The sequence below is a fragment of the Paramisgurnus dabryanus genome, chromosome 14 (assembly GCF_030506205.2).
Source record: "Paramisgurnus dabryanus chromosome 14, PD_genome_1.1, whole genome shotgun sequence".
NCBI lineage: Eukaryota > Metazoa > Chordata > Actinopteri > Cypriniformes > Cobitidae > Paramisgurnus > Paramisgurnus dabryanus.
Window position 1 is genome coordinate 32877416 of NC_133350.1, and position 16500 is coordinate 32893915.

General features: G+C 39.7%; 13 non-coding genes across 13 annotated transcripts; all 13 read right to left on the reverse strand.

Annotated features, from left to right (window-relative positions):
* Positions 1 to 655: 655 nt before the first annotated feature.
* trnaq-uug (transfer RNA glutamine (anticodon UUG)) lies at positions 656 to 727 on the reverse strand. The gene has a single exon. It is a non-coding gene; the product is annotated as a tRNA-Gln (tRNA).
* Positions 728 to 1792: 1065 nt separating this feature from the next.
* trnaq-uug (transfer RNA glutamine (anticodon UUG)) lies at positions 1793 to 1864 on the reverse strand. The gene has a single exon. It is a non-coding gene; the product is annotated as a tRNA-Gln (tRNA).
* Positions 1865 to 2414: 550 nt separating this feature from the next.
* Positions 2415 to 2486, reverse strand: trnaq-uug (transfer RNA glutamine (anticodon UUG)). Its single transcript has one exon. It is a non-coding gene; the product is annotated as a tRNA-Gln (tRNA).
* Positions 2487 to 3551: 1065 nt separating this feature from the next.
* Positions 3552 to 3623, reverse strand: trnaq-uug (transfer RNA glutamine (anticodon UUG)). Its single transcript has one exon. It is a non-coding gene; the product is annotated as a tRNA-Gln (tRNA).
* A 1383-nt stretch (positions 3624 to 5006) lies between these two features.
* Positions 5007 to 5078, reverse strand: trnaq-uug (transfer RNA glutamine (anticodon UUG)). The gene has a single exon. It is a non-coding gene; the product is annotated as a tRNA-Gln (tRNA).
* A 724-nt stretch (positions 5079 to 5802) lies between these two features.
* trnaq-uug (transfer RNA glutamine (anticodon UUG)) lies at positions 5803 to 5874 on the reverse strand. Its single transcript has one exon. It is a non-coding gene; the product is annotated as a tRNA-Gln (tRNA).
* A 427-nt stretch (positions 5875 to 6301) lies between these two features.
* trnaq-uug (transfer RNA glutamine (anticodon UUG)) lies at positions 6302 to 6373 on the reverse strand. Its single transcript has one exon. It is a non-coding gene; the product is annotated as a tRNA-Gln (tRNA).
* Positions 6374 to 7544: 1171 nt separating this feature from the next.
* Positions 7545 to 7616, reverse strand: trnaq-uug (transfer RNA glutamine (anticodon UUG)). The gene has a single exon. It is a non-coding gene; the product is annotated as a tRNA-Gln (tRNA).
* Positions 7617 to 8855: 1239 nt separating this feature from the next.
* trnaq-uug (transfer RNA glutamine (anticodon UUG)) lies at positions 8856 to 8927 on the reverse strand. Its single transcript has one exon. It is a non-coding gene; the product is annotated as a tRNA-Gln (tRNA).
* A 5195-nt stretch (positions 8928 to 14122) lies between these two features.
* trnaq-uug (transfer RNA glutamine (anticodon UUG)) lies at positions 14123 to 14194 on the reverse strand. Its single transcript has one exon. It is a non-coding gene; the product is annotated as a tRNA-Gln (tRNA).
* Positions 14195 to 15039: 845 nt separating this feature from the next.
* trnaq-uug (transfer RNA glutamine (anticodon UUG)) lies at positions 15040 to 15111 on the reverse strand. The gene has a single exon. It is a non-coding gene; the product is annotated as a tRNA-Gln (tRNA).
* Positions 15112 to 15635: 524 nt separating this feature from the next.
* trnaq-uug (transfer RNA glutamine (anticodon UUG)) lies at positions 15636 to 15707 on the reverse strand. Its single transcript has one exon. It is a non-coding gene; the product is annotated as a tRNA-Gln (tRNA).
* Positions 15708 to 15925: 218 nt separating this feature from the next.
* On the reverse strand, positions 15926 to 15997 carry trnaq-uug (transfer RNA glutamine (anticodon UUG)). The gene has a single exon. It is a non-coding gene; the product is annotated as a tRNA-Gln (tRNA).
* Between the last annotated feature and the right edge of the window lie 503 nt (positions 15998 to 16500).

Here is a 16500-nt window from a genome sequence, read left to right on the forward strand (position 1 = left end):
GCTTTTGTCAACAACTAAGGTTCCACCGAGACTTGATCTCGGATCACTAGACTCAAAGTCCAGAGTGCTAACCATTACACCATGGAACCACACAGCACTAACACTCTGCCTGACCCAAAATTGTAAATTTCCAACCAATGCACCATCAGAGCTACTGTTAAAAGTTAAAGTGTGGACTGCTAAACATGACACCATGAAACCAAATTGAAGCCATCTACTGGGTGACACATGGGTTCATGGAGTGAAAATTATTTGATGAAGTGGATATTTAACTTTTCTCAAAATGATCTTCTCCAGTTCCACAAAAAGCTCTGTACAGGCTCTTGTCAACAACTAAGGTTCCACCGAGACTTGAACTCGGATCACTGGATTCAAAGTCCAGACTGCTAACCATTACACCATGGAACCACATGGTAACAAAACTCTGCTGGACCCAAATTTGTAAATTTCCAACCAATGCACCATCAGAGCTACTGTTAAAAGTTAAAGTGTGGATTGCTAAACATGACACCATGAAACCAAATTAAATCCATCTACTGGGTGAAACATGTGTTCATGGAGTGAGAATTATTTGATGAAGTGGATATTTAACTTTTCTCAAAATGGTCTTCTCTAGTTCCACACACAGCTCTGTACAGGCTTTTGTCAACAACTAAGGTTCCACCGAGACTTGAATTCGGATCACTGGATTCAAAGTCCAGAGTGCTAACCATTACACCATGGAACCACACGGTAACCAAAATTGTAAATTTCCAACCAATGCACCATCCGAGCTACTGTTAGAAGTTAAATTGTGGATTGCTAAACATTACACCATAAAACCAAATTGAAGCCATCTACTGGGTGACACATGGGTTCATGGAGTGAGAATTATTTGATGAAGTGGATATTTAACTTTTCTCAAAATGATCTTCTCCAGTTCTACACACAGCTCTGTACAGGCTTTTGTCAACAACTAAGGTTCCACCGAGACTTGATCTCGGATCACTAGACTCAAAGTCCAGAGTGCTAACCATTACACCATGGAACCACACAGCACTAACACTCTGCCTGACCCAAAATTGTAAATTTCCAACCAATGCACCATCAGAGCTACTGTTAAAAGTTTAAGTGTGGACTGCTAAACATGACACCATGAAACCAAATTGAAGCCATCTACTGGGTGACACATGGGTTCATGGAGTGAAAATTATTTGATGAAGTGGATATTTAACTTTTCTCAAAATGATCTTCTCCAGTTCCACAAAAAGCTCTGTACAGGCTCTTGTCAACAACTAAGGTTCCACCGAGACTTGAACTCGGATCACTGGATTCAAAGTCCAGACTGCTAACCATTACACCATGGAACCACATGGTAACAAAACTCTGCTGGACCCAAATTTGTAAATTTCCAACCAATGCACCATCAGAGCTACTGTTAAAAGTTAAAGTGTGGATTGCTAAACATGACACCATGAAACCAAATTAAATCCATCTACTGGGTGAAACATGTGTTCATGGAGTGAGAATTATTTGATGAAGAGGATCTTTAACTTTTCTCAAAATGATCTTCTCCAGTTCCACAAAAAGCTCTGTACAGGCTCTTGTCAACAACTAAGGTTCCACCGAGACTTGAACTCGGATCACTGGATTCAAAGTCCAGAGTGCTAAACATGACATCATGAAACCATCTACTGGGTGACACATGGGTTCATGGAGTGAGAATTATTTGATGAAGTGGATATTTAACTTTTCTCAAAATGGTCTTCTCCAGTTCCACACACAGCTCTGTACAGGCTTTTGTCAACAACTAAGGTTCCACCGAGACTTGAATTCGGATCACTGGATTCAAAGTCCAGAGTGCTAACCATTACACCATGGAACCACACGGCAACCAAATTTGTAAATTTCCAACCAATGCACCATCCGAGCTACTGGTAGAAGTTAAATTGTGGATTGCTAAACATTACACCATAAAACCAAATTGAAGCCATCTACTGGGTGACACATGGGTTCATGGAGTGAGAATTATTTGATGAAGTGGATATTTAACTTTTCTCAAAATGATCTTCTCCAGTTCTACACACAGCTCTGTACAGGCTTTTGTCAACAACTAAGGTTCCACCGAGACTTGATCTCGGATCACTAGACTCAAAGTGCAGACTGCTAACCAGTACACCATGGAACCACATGGTAACAATACTCTGCTGGAACCAAATTTGTAAATTTCCAACCAATGCACCATCAGAGCTACTGTTAAAAGTTAAAGTGTGGATTGCTAAACATGACACCATGAAACCAAATTAAAGCCATCTACTGGGTGAAACATGTGTTCATGGAGTGAGAATTATTTGATGAAGAGGATCTTTAACTTTTCTCAAAATGATCTTCTCCAGTTCTACACACAGCTCTGTAAAGGCTTTTGTCAACATCTAAGGTTCCACCGAGACTTGATCTCGGATCACTGGATTCAAAGTCCAGAGTGCTAACCATTACACCATGGAACCACACAGCACTAACACTCTGCCTGACCCAAAATTGTAAATTTCTAACCAATGCACCATCAGAGCTACTGTTAAAAGTTAAATTGTGGAGTGCTAAACATGAGACCATGAAACCAAATTGAAGCCAACTTCTGGGTGACACATGGGTCCATGGAGTGAGAATTATTTGATGAAGTGGATATTTAACTTTTCTCAAAATGGTCTTCTCCAGTTCCACACACAGCTCTGTACAGGCTTTTGTCAACAACTAAGGTTCCACCGAGACTTGAATTCGGATCACTGGATTCAAAGTCCAGAGTGCTAACCATTACACCATGGAAGCACACGGCAACCAAATTTGTAAATTTCCAACCAATGCACCATCCGAGCTACTGTTAGAAGTTAAATTGTGGATTGCTAAACATTACACCATAAAACCAAATTGAAGCCATCTACTGGGTGACACATGGGTTCATGGAGTGAGAATTATTTGATGAAGTGGATATTTAACTTTTCTCAAAATGATCTTCTCCAGTTCTACACACAGCTCTGTACAGGCTTTTGTCAACAACTAAGGTTCCACCGAGACTTGAACTCGGATCACTGGATTCAAAGTCCAGAGTGCTAAACATGACATCATGAAACCATCTACTGGGTGAAACATGTGTTCATGGAGTGAGAATTATTTGATGAAGAGGATCTTTAACTTTTCTCAAAATGATCTTCTCCAGTTCTACACACAGCTCTGTAAAGGCTTTTGTCAACATCTAAGGTTCCACCGAGACTTGAACTCGGATCACTGGATTCAAAGTGCAGACTGCTAACCAGTACACCATGGAACCACATGGTAACAATACTCTGCTGGAACCAAATTTGTAAATTTCCAACCAATGCACCATCAGAGCTACTGTTAAAAGTTAAAGTGTGGATTGCTAAACATGACACCATGAAACCAAATTAAAGCCATCTACTGGGTGAAACATGTGTTCATGGAGTGAGAATTATTTGATGAAGAGGATCTTTAACTTTTCTCAAAATGATCTTCTCCAGTTCTACACACAGCTCTGTAAAGGCTTTTGTCAACATCTAAGGTTCCACCGAGACTTGATCTCGGATCACTGGATTCAAAGTCCAGAGTGCTAACCATTACACCATGGAACCACACAGCACTAACACTCTGCCTGACCCAAAATTGTAAATTTCCAACCAATGCACCATCAGAGCTACTGTTAAAAGTTAAATTGTGGAGTGCTAAACATGAGACCATGAAACCAAATTGAAGCCAACTTCTGGGTGACACATGGGTCCATGGAGTGAGAATTATTTGATGAAGTGGATATTTAACTTTTCTCAAAATGATCTTCTCCAGTTCTACACACAGCTCTGTACAGGCTTTTGTCAACAACTAAGGTTCCACCGAGACTTGAATTCGGATCACTGGATTCAAAGTCCAGAGTGCTAACCATTACACCATGGAAGCACACGGCAACCAAATTTGTAAATTTCCAACCAATGCACCATCCGAGCTACTGTTAGAAGTTAAATTGTGGATTGCTAAACATTACACCATAAAACCAAATTGAAGCCATCTACTGGGTGACACATGGGTTCATGGAGTGAGAATTATTTGATGAAGTGGATATTTAACTTTTCTCAAAATGATCTTCTCCAGTTCTACACACAGCTCTGTACAGGCTTTTGTCAACAACTAAGGTTCCACCGAGACTTGAACTCGCATCACTGGATTCAAAGTCCAGAGTGCTAACCATTCCACCATGGAACCAAACGGCAACAAAACCTGCTGGACCCAAAATTGTAAATTTCCAACCAATGCACCATTAGAGCTACTGTTAAAAGTTAAAGTGTGGATTGCTAAACATGACACCATGAAACCAAATTGAAGGCATCTACTGGGTGACACATGGGTTCATGGAGTGAGAATTACTTGATGAAGAGGATCTTTAACTTTTCTCAAAATGATCTTCTCCAGTTCCACAAAAAGCTCTGTACAAGCTTTTGTCAACAACTAAGGTTCCACCGAGACTTGAACTCGGATCACTGGATTCAAAGTCCAGAGTGCTAACCATAACACCATGGAACCACACAGCACTAACACTCTGCCTGACCCAAAATTGTAAATTTCCAACCAATGCACCATCAGAGCTACTGTTAAAAGTTAAAGTGTGGATTGCTAAACATGACACCATGAAACCAAATTAAAGCCATCTACTGGGTGACACATGGGTTCATGGAGTGAGAATTATTTGATGAAGAGGATCTTTAACTTTTCTCAAAATGATCTTCTCCAGTTCCACAAAAAGCTCTGTACAGGCTCTTGTCAACAACTAAGGTTGCACCGAGACTTGAACTCGGATCACTGGATTCAAAGTCCAGAGTGCTAAACATGACATCATGAAACCATCTACTGGGTGACACATGGGTTCATGGAGTGAGAATTATTTGATGAAGTGGATATTTAACTTTTCTCAAAATGGTCTTCTCCAGTTCCACACACAGCTCTGTACAGGCTTTTGTCAACAACTAAGGTTCCACCGAGACTTGAATTCGGATCACTGGATTCAAAGTCCAGAGTGCTAACCATTACACCATGGAACCACACGGCAACCAAATTTGTAAATTTCCAACCAATGCACCATCCGAGCTACTGTTAGAAGTTAAATTGTGGATTGCTAAACATTACACCATAAAACCAAATTGAAGCCATCTACTGGGTGACACATGGGTTCATGGAGTGAGAATTATTTGATGAAGTGGATATTTAACTTTTCTCAAAATGATCTTCTCCAGTTCCACAAAAAGCTCTGTACAGGCTTTTGTCAACAACTAAGGTTCCACCGAGACTCAAAGTCCAGAGTGCTAACCATTACACCATGGAACCACATGGTAACAAAACTCTGCTGGACCCAAATTTGTAAATTTCCAACCAATGCACCATCAGAGCTACTGTTAAAAGTTAAAGTGTGGATTGCTAAACATGACACCATGAAACCAAATTAAATCCATCTACTGGGTGAAACGTGTTCATGGAGTGAGAATTATTTGATGAAGAGGATCTTTAACTTTTCTCAAAATGATCTTCTCCAGTTCCACAAAAACCTCTGTACAGGCTCTTGTCAACAACTAAGGTTCCACCGAGACTTGAACTCGGATCACTGGATTCAAAGTCCAGAGTGCTAAACATGACATCATGAAACCATCTACTGGGTGACACATGGGTTCATGGAGTGAGAATTATTTGATGAAGTGGATATTTAACTTTTCTCAAAATGGTCTTCTCCAGTTCCACACACAGCTCTGTACAGGCTTTTGTCAACAACTAAGGTTCCACCGAGACTTGAATTCGGATCACTGGATTCAAAGTCCAGAGTGCTAACCATTACACCATGGAACCACACGGCAACCAAATTCGTAAATTTCCAACCAATGCACCATCCGAGCTACTGTTAGAAGTTAAATTGTGGATTGCTAAACATTACACCATAAAACCAAATTGAAGCCATCTACTGGGTGACACATGGGTTCATGGAGTGAGAATTATTTGATGAAGAGGATCTTTAACTTTTCTCAAAATGATCTTCTCCAGTTCCACAAAAAGCTCTGTACAGGCTCTTGTCAACAACTAAGGTTCCACCGAGACTTGAACTCGGATCACTGGATTCATAGTCCAGAGTGCTAAACATGACATCATGAAACCATCTACTGGGTGACACATGGGTTCATGGAGTGAGAATTATTTGATGAAGTGGATATTTAACTTTTCTCAAAATGGTCTTCTCCAGTTCCACACACAGCTCTGTACAGGCTTTTGTCAACAACTAAGGTTCCACCGAGACTTGAATTCGGATCACTGGATTCAAAGTCCAGAGTGCTAACCATTACACCATGGAACCACACGGCAACCAAATTTGTAAATTTCCAACCAATGCACCATCCGAGCTACTGTTAGAAGTTAAATTGTGGATTGCTAAACATTACACCATAAAACCAAATTGAAGCCATCTACTGGGTGACACATGGGTTCATGGAGTGAGAATTATTTGATGAAGTGGATATTTAACTTTTCTCAAAATGATCTTCTCCAGTTCTACACACAGCTCTGTACAGGCTTTTGTCAACAACTAAGGTTCCACCGAGACTTGATCTCGGATCACTGGACTCAAAGTCCAGAGTGCTAACCATTACACCATGGAACCACACAGCACTAACACTCTGCCTGACCCAAAATTGTAAATTTCCAACCAATGCACCATCAGAGCTACTGTTAAAATTTAAAGTGTGGATTGCTAAACATGACACCATGAAACCAAATTGAAGCCATCTACTGGGTGACACATGGGTTCATGGAGTGAAAATTATTTGATGAAGTGGATATTTAACTTTTCTCAAAATGGTCTTCTCCAGTTCCACACACAGCTCTGTACAGGCTTTTGTCAACAACTAAGGTTCCACCGAGACTTGAATTCGGATCACTGGATTCAAAGTCCAGAGTGCTAACCATTACACCATGGAAGCACACGGCAACCAAATTTGTAAATTTCCAACCAATGCACCATCCGAGCTACTGTTAGAAGTTAAATTGTGGATTGCTAAACATTACACCATAAAACCAAATTGAAGCCATCTACTGGGTGACACATGGGTTCATGGAGTGAGAATTATTTGATGAAGTGGATATTTAACTTTTCTCAAAATGATCTTCTCCAGTTCTACACACAGCTCTGTACAGGCTTTTGTCAACAACTAAGGTTCCACCGAGACTTGAACTCGCATCACTGGATTCAAAGTCCAGAGTGCTAACCATTCCACCATGGAACCAAACGGCAACAAAACCTGCTGGACCCAAAATTGTAAATTTCCAACCAATGCACCATTAGAGCTACTGTTAAAAGTTAAAGTGTGGATTGCTAAACATGACACCATGAAACCAAATTGAAGGCATCTACTGGGTGACACATGGGTTCATGGAGTGAGAATTACTTGATGAAGAGGATCTTTAACTTTTCTCAAAATGATCTTCTCCAGTTCCACAAAAAGCTCTGTACAAGCTTTTGTCAACAACTAAGGTTCCACCGAGACTTGAACTCGGATCACTGGATTCAAAGTCCAGAGTGCTAACCATTACACCATGGAACCACACAGCACTAACACTCTGCCTGACCCAAAATTGTAAATTTCCAACCAATGCACCATCAGAGCTACTGTTAAAAGTTAAAGTGTGGATTGCTAAACATGACACCATGAAACCAAATTAAAGCCATCTACTGGGTGACACATGGGTTCATGGAGTGAGAATTATTTGATGAAGAGGATCTTTAACTTTTCTCAAAATGATCTTCTCCAGTTCCACAAAAAGCTCTGTACAGGCTCTTGTCAACAACTAAGGTTCCACCGAGACTTGAACTCGGATCACTGGATTCAAAGTCCAGAGTGCTAAACATGACATCATGAAACCATCTACTGGGTGACACATGGGTTCATGGAGTGAGAATTATTTGATGAAGTGGATATTTAACTTTTCTCAAAATGGTCTTCTCCAGTTCCACACACAGCTCTGTACAGGCTTTTGTCAACAACTAAGGTTCCACCGAGACTTGAATTCAGATCACTGGATTCAAAGTCCAGAGTGCTAACCATTACACCATGGAACCACACGGCAACCAAATTTGTAAATTTCCAACCAATGCACCATCCGAGCTACTGTTAGAAGTTAAATTGTGGATTGCTAAACATTACACCATAAAACCAAATTGAAGCCATCTACTGGGTGACACATGGGTTCATGGAGTGAGAATTATTTGATGAAGTGGATATTTAACTTTTCTCAAAATGATCTTCTCCAGTTCCACAAAAAGCTCTGTACAGGCTTTTGTCAACAACTAAGGTTCCACCGAGACTCAAAGTCCAGAGTGCTAACCATTACACCATGGAACCACATGGTAACAAAACTCTGCTGGACCCAAATTTGTAAATTTCCAACCAATGCACCATCAGAGCTACTGTTAAAAGTTAAAGTGTGGATTGCTAAACATGACACCATGAAACCAAATTAAATCCATCTACTGGGTGAAACGTGTTCATGGAGTGAGAATTATTTGATGAAGAGGATCTTTAACTTTTCTCAAAATGATCTTCTCCAGTTCCACAAAAAGCTCTGTACAGGCTCTTGTCAACAACTAAGGTTCCACCGAGACTTGAACTCGGATCACTGGATTCAAAGTCCAGAGTGCTAAACATGACATCATGAAACCATCTACTGGGTGACACATGGGTTCATGGAGTGAGAATTATTTGATGAAGTGGATATTTAACTTTTCTCAAAATGGTCTTCTCCAGTTCCACACACAGCTCTGTACAGGCTTTTGTCAACAACTAAGGTTCCACCGAGACTTGAATTCGGATCACTGGATTCAAAGTCCAGAGTGCTAACCATTACACCATGGAACCACAGGGCAACCAAATTTGTAAATTTCCAACCAATGCACCATCCGAGCTACTGTTAGAAGTTAAATTGTGGATTGCTAAACATTACACCATAAAACCAAATTGAAGCCATCTACTGGGTGACACATGGGTTCATGGAGTGAGAATTATTTGATGAAGAGGATCTTTAACTTTTCTCAAAATGATCTTCTCCAGTTCCACAAAAAGCTCTGTACAGGCTCTTGTCAACAACTAAGGTTCCACCGAGACTTGAACTCGGATCACTGGATTCAAAGTCCAGAGTGCTAAACATGACATCATGAAACCATCTACTGGGTGACACATGGGTTCATGGAGTGAGAATTATTTGATGAAGTGGATATTTAACTTTTCTCAAAATGGTCTTCTCCAGTTCCACACACAGCTCTGTACAGGCTTTTGTCAACAACTAAGGTTCCACCGAGACTTGAATTCGGATCACTGGATTCAAAGTCCAGAGTGCTAACCATTACACCATGGAACCACACGGCAACCAAATTTGTAAATTTCCAACCAATGCACCATCCGAGCTACTGTTAGAAGTTAAATTGTGGATTGCTAAACATTACACCATAAAACCAAATTGAAGCCATCTACTGGGTGACACATGGGTTCATGGAGTGAGAATTATTTGATGAAGTGGATATTTAACTTTTCTCAAAATGATCTTCTCCAGTTCTACACACAGCTCTGTACAGGCTTTTGTCAACAACTAAGGTTCCACCGAGACTTGATCTCGGATCACTGGACTCAAAGTCCAGAGTGCTAACCATTACACCATGGAACCACACAGCACTAACACTCTGCCTGACCCAAAATTGTAAATTTCCAACCAATGCACCATCAGAGCTACTGTTAAAATTTAAAGTGTGGATTGCTAAACATGACACCATGAAACCAAATTGAAGCCATCTACTGGGTGACACATGGGTTCATGGAGTGAAAATTATTTGATGAAGTGGATATTTAACTTTTCTCAAAATGATCTTCTCCAGTTCCACAAAAAGCTCTGTACAGGCTCTTGTCAACAACTAAGGTTCCACCGAGACTTGATCTCGGATCACTGGACTCAAAGTCCAGAGTGCTAACCATTACACCATGGAACCACACAGCACTAACACTCTGCCTGACCCAAAATTGTAAATTTCCAACCAATGCACCATCAGAGCTACTGTTAAAAGTTAAAGTGTGGATTGCTAAACATGACACCATGAAACCCAATTAAAGCCATCTACTGGGTGAAACATGTGTTCATGGAGTGAGAATTATTTGATGAAGAGGATCTTTAACTTTTCTCAAAATGGTCTTCTCCAGTACCACACACAGCTCTGTACAGGCTTTTGTCAACAACTAAGGTTCCACCGAGATTTGAAATCAGATCACTGGATTCAAAGTCCAGAGTGCTAACCATTAAGGGCGATTTATAGTCGTGCGTAGGTCCTACGGCGTAGCTACGGTGTAGGCTATCCGTAGCCTGTGCGTAGCTCTGCGTAGCCTGACGCGCACCTAAGAAAATTTCTAACAGCGCGTCGGCTCTACGCGGACCGTAAGCGCTGTGATTGGTCCACCAGAACCCCTCCCGTCAGGTAAAAAAAAATGCGTCATAGGTATTTCCGTTTGAGACGGTGAAAACAAAGATGAGCCAAGTTGAGGAGTGATTTAACTCAAACTGAAACATAAGTCGCTGTTTATTTACTTCCATCATTGCTGGTCTTCTCAAATTATACACAACAAGTTGCTATTTCTTCTTCGTTTGGGGGTTAACTTGCTTAGCTTCTTCTTCTGTGACGACTTCTGCTGCTACTGTGGTTACACGCGTGATTACTGCCAACCAGCGGTTTCGCGTGTGTTTGCACGTCGACGCGGACGGCGACGCACAAGTATAAATGAAAACCGACGCGGAACCTACGCCGTCGCTGCTACGCCGTAGGACCTACGCACGACTATAAATCGCCCTTTACACCATGGAACCACACTGCAACCAAATTTGTAAATTTCCAACCAATGCACCATCCGAGCTACTGTTAAAAGTTAAATTGTGGATTGCTAAACATTACACCATAAAACCAAATTGAAGCCATCTACTGGGTGACACATGGGTTCATGGAGTGAGAATTATTTGATGAAGTGGATATTTAACTTTTCTCAAAATTATCTTCTCCAGTTCCACAAACAGTTCTGTACAGGCTTTTGTCAACAACTAAGGTTCCACCGAGACTTGAACTCGGATCACTGGATTCAAAGTCCAGAGTGCTAACCATTAAAACATGGAACCACACAGCAATGACACTCTGCCTGACCCAAAATTTTAATTTTCCAACCAATGCACCATCAGAGCTACTGTTAAAAGTTAAAGTGTGGATTGCTAAACATGACACCATGAAACCAAATTGAAGCCATCTACTGGGTGAAACATGTGTTCATGGAGTGAGAATTATTTGATGAAGAGGATCTTTAACTTTTCTCAAAATGATCTTCTCCAGTTCCACAAAAAGCTCTGTACAGGCTCTTGTCAACAACTAAGGTTTCACCGAGACTTGAACTCGGATCACTGGATTCAAAGTCCACAGTGCTAACCATTACACCATGGAACCAGACGGCAACAAAACCCTGCTGGACCCAAAATTGTAAATTTCCAACCAATGCACCATCATAGCTACTTTTAAAAGTTAAAGTGTGGAGTGCTAAACATGAGACCATGAAACCAAATTGAAGCCATCTACTGGGTGACACATGGGTCCATGGAGTGAAAATTATTTGATGAAGTGGATATTTAACTTTTCTCAAAATGATATAATAGTTCCACAAACAGTTCTGTACAGGCTCTTGTCAACAACTAACGTTCCACCCAGGGGTGGTAAAAGTACTCAAAAGTTATACTCGAGTAAAAGTATTTATACCCAAATAAAAAATGACTCCAGTAAAAGTAGAAAGTCCTCCAATCAAACATCACTTGAGTAAAAGTACAAAAGTATCCAATTTAAAACGTACTTAAGTACCGAAAGTAAAAAGTAAATATTATAAATAAAAGTATAGCAATAATTAGGCAGATCAATTGTTTTGGCAGCATGCAGGGAGAACCAGTTGTGCTTACTAGCTTCCAAGCAAACCCATAACGTTCCCCTAATGTTCAAATATGGTTTCCATTTGGTTATTTATGGGAACCAAATAAGAACGTTCTGGGAACGTTCCCTCCAAGTTATTTTTAGGTTTAATTTTATAACCTAGAGAGAACGCTCATTCCCTGCAGGTTATTTTTAGGTTTAATTTTATAACCTAAAGAGAACCTTCCCAAAACATTTCCTGTATGTTATTTTTATTTTTTATAACCTAGAGAGAATGTTCCCTGTATGCTATTTTTATTTTTAGAACCTAGAGAGATGTCCCACTGCTGCTCCGTATGTATTCACTTCTGCTGCTATCCATCAATTTTTTTGGAAATTAAGTGAAAACATCATTAAATCCATTGTAATCTTAGTGCGAAAGTCGTGCGCGCTCCACTACTCCAGCACGCCCTTCTCCAGCATGCGCTTGCGAACTTAGTTTAATTTTACCTCAGAAACAAACATTATTTTACTGATTTCTTTTCTTTCTTTAGTCATTTAGTAACTTAAATATGAGAGAACAAATATTTATTTTAGTGGTTTTCGATCGTTTTTAACGTCTATATGAGGAGAATATGATGTTAAAAGAAGCGTTTGATTGATGTGAAACGGAGATAGCTAACGTTAGGCGGATAAACTGTGGTAAGATTTGTTAAAGTGAATGAAATATTTTCATCTCAGACTACATTATTTTAGCAAATTCTTTTATATTTTTCTTCATTTAGTAACGTTAACTTAAATATGTGTGGACAAAAATATATTTTAATGATTTTCAATTGATTTGACACGTCTTAAGAGAATATGATGTAATGGAAAAGCTTTGAATATTTTATCTAAAAACGGATTGGCGACTAACTGCAGTGGTAAGATCTGTAAAGTATATATTTATCTGTCAATAAATATCTGTTTTAAGTCCTCTATATTGTGTTGAAGTTATTATTTATATATTTTATAAAATACAATATAATCTAAAAACAATATGTGATGCTGAGTTTTTTTATTATTAAAAATAAGCTCCAGTTCATGTTTTCTGAACAATAAACACTGTTTACATGATTTTTAGTCTGATTATTTGCATTGATGCATATCACAATATAAAGGTTAGGGGAACGACTGAACCTTCACCTGTTTTTGCGGTCATCTTCCACTTCGCAATGCGCCGAACTCACTGCTGAGCGTATGCTGGCAAAGAGCTCGTGCGCGTTCTTTTTTTTCAAAAGAAAATCCAGTTTTTCATTGGTTTGAAAAGCCAGTGTAATTAATACTTAGAACGGGCATGGGGAAATGTATCGGAGTAAGAAGTAAACTTTTTTTTTAATATTGTAGTGGAGTAAGAGTAAAAGTAGATGCAAATAAAACATACTCAAGTAAAGTACAGATCCCCGAAAAAAGTACTTAAGTAAAGTAACGAAGTATTTTTACTTCGTTACTTACCACCACTGGTTCCACCGAGACTTGAACTCGGTTCACTGGATTCAAAATCCAGAGTGCTAACCATTACACAATGGAACCAAACGACAACAAAGCTCTGCCTGACCCAAAATTGTAAATTTTCAACCAATGTACCATCAGAGCTACTGTTAAAAGTTAAAGTGTGGATTGCTAAACATGACACCATAAAACCAAATTGAAGCCATCTACTTGGTGACACATGGGTTCATGGAGTGAGAATTATTTGATGAAGTGGATATTTAACTTTTCTCAAAATGATCTTCCAGTTCCACAAACAGTTCTGTACAGGCTTTTGTCAACAACTAAGATTCCAACAAGACTTGAACTCGGATCACTGGATTGAAAGTACAGAGTGCTAACCATTACACCATTGATCCACACGGCAACAAAATCCTGCTGGACCCAAAATTGTAAATTTCCAACCAATGCACCATCAGAGCTACTGTTAAAAGTTAAAGTGTGGATTGCTAAACATGACACCATGAAACCAAATTGAAGCCATCTACTGGGTGACACATGGGTTCATGGAGTGAAAATTATTTGATGAAGTGGATATTTAACTTTTCTCAAAATGATCTTCTCCAGTTCCACAAAAAGCTCTGTACAGGCTCATGTCAACAACTAAGGTTCCACCGAGACTTGAACTCGGATCACTGGATTCAAAGTCCAGAGTGCTAACCATTACACCATGGAACCAGACGGCAACCAAACTTGTAAATTTCCGACCAATGCACTATCCGAGCTACTGTTAAAAGTTAAATTGTGGATTGCTAAACATTACACCATAAAACCAAATTGAAGCCATCTACTGGGTGACACATGGGTTCATGGAGTGAGAATTATTTGATGAAGTGGATATTTAACTTTTCTCAAAATGGTCTTTTCCAGTTCCACACACAGCTCTGTACAGGCTTTAGTCAACAACTAAGGTTCCACCGAGACTTGAATTTGGATCACTGGAATCAAAGCCCAGAGTGCTAACCATTACACCATGGAACCACACAGCAACCAAATTTGTAAATTTCCGACCAATGCACTATCCGAGCTACTGTTAAAAGTTAAATTGTGGATTGCTAAACATTACACCATAAAACCAAATTGAAGCCATCTACTGGGTGACACATGGAGTGAGAATTATTTGATGAAGTGGATATTTAACTTTTCTCAAAATTATCTTCTCCAGTTCCACAAACAATTCTGTACAGGCTTTTGTCAACAACTAAGGTTCCACCGAGACTTGAACTCGGATCACTGGATTGAAAGTACAGAGTGCTAACCATTACACCATTGATCCACACGGCAACAAAACCCTGCTGGACCCAAAATTGTAAATTTCCAACCAATGCACCATCAGAGCTACTGTTAAAAGTTAAAGTGTGGATTGCTAAACATGACACCATGAAACCAAATTGAAGCCATCTACTGGGTGACACATGGGTTCATGGAGTGAAAATTATTTGATGAAGTGGATATTTAACTTTTCTCAAAATGATCTTCTCCAGTTCCACAAAAAGCTCTGTACAGGCTCATGTCAACAACTAAGGTTCCACCGAGACTTGAACTCGGATCACTGGATTCAAAGTCCAGAGTGCTAACCATTACACCATGGAACCAGACGGCAACCAAATTTGTAAATTTCCGACCAATGCACTATCCGAGCTACTGTTAAAAGTTAAATTGTGGATTGCTAAACATTACACCATAAAACCAAATTGAAGCCATCTACTGGGTGACACATGGGTTCATGGAGTGAGAATTATTTGATGAAGTGGATATTTAACTTTTCTCAAAATGGTCTTTTCCAGTTCCACACACAGCTCTGTACAGGCTTTAGTCAACAACTAAGGTTCCACCGAGACTTGAATTTGGATCACTGGAATCAAAGTCCAGAGTGCTAACCATTACACCATGGAACCACACAGCAACCAAATTTGTAAATTTCCGACCAATGCACTATCCGAGCTACTGTTAAAAGTTAAATTGTGGATTGCTAAACATTACACCATAAAACCAAATTGAAGCCATCTACTGGGTGACACATGGAGTGAGAATTATTTGATGAAGTGGATATTTAACTTTTCTCAAAATGATCTTCTAGTTCCACAAACAGTTCTGTACAAGCTTTTGTCAACAACTAAGGTTCCACCGAGACTTGAACTCGGATCACTGGATTCAAAGTCCAGAGTGCTAACCATTACAACATGGAACCACACAGCAATGACACTCTGCCTGACCCAAAACTTTATTTTTCCAAGTTAAAGTGTGGATTGCTAAACATGACACCATGAAACCAAATTGAAGCCATCTACTGGGTGAAACATGTGTTCATGGAGTGAGAATTATTTGATGAAAAGGATCTTTAACTTTTCTCAAAATGATCTTCTCCAGTTCCACAAAAAGCTCTGTACAGGCTTTTGTCAACAACCAAGGTTCCACCGAGACTTGAACTCGGATCACTGGATTCAAAGTCCAGAGTGCTAACCATTACACCATGGAACCAGACAGCAACAAAACCCTGCTGGACCCAAAATTGTAAATTTCCAACCAATGCACCATCAGAGCTACTGTTAAAAGTTAAAGTGTGGATTGCTAAACATGACACCATGAAACCAAATTGAAGCCATCTACTGGGTGACACATGGGTTCATGGAGTGAGAATTATTTGATGAAGTGGATATTTAACTTTTCTCAAAATTGTCTTCTCCAGTTCCACAAACAGTTCTGTACAGGCTTTTGTCAACAACTAAGACTTGAACTCGGGTCACTGGATTCAAAGTCCAGAGTGCTAACCATTACACCATGGAACCAAACGGCAACAAAACCCTGCTGGACCCAAAATTGTAAATTTCCAACGAATTATTTGATGAAGTGGATATTTAACTTTTCTCAAAATGATCTTCTAGTTCCACAAACAGTTCTGTACAGGCTTTTGTCAACAACTAAGGTTCCACCGAGATTTGAACTCAGATCGCTGGACTCAAAGTGCAGAGTGCTAACCATTA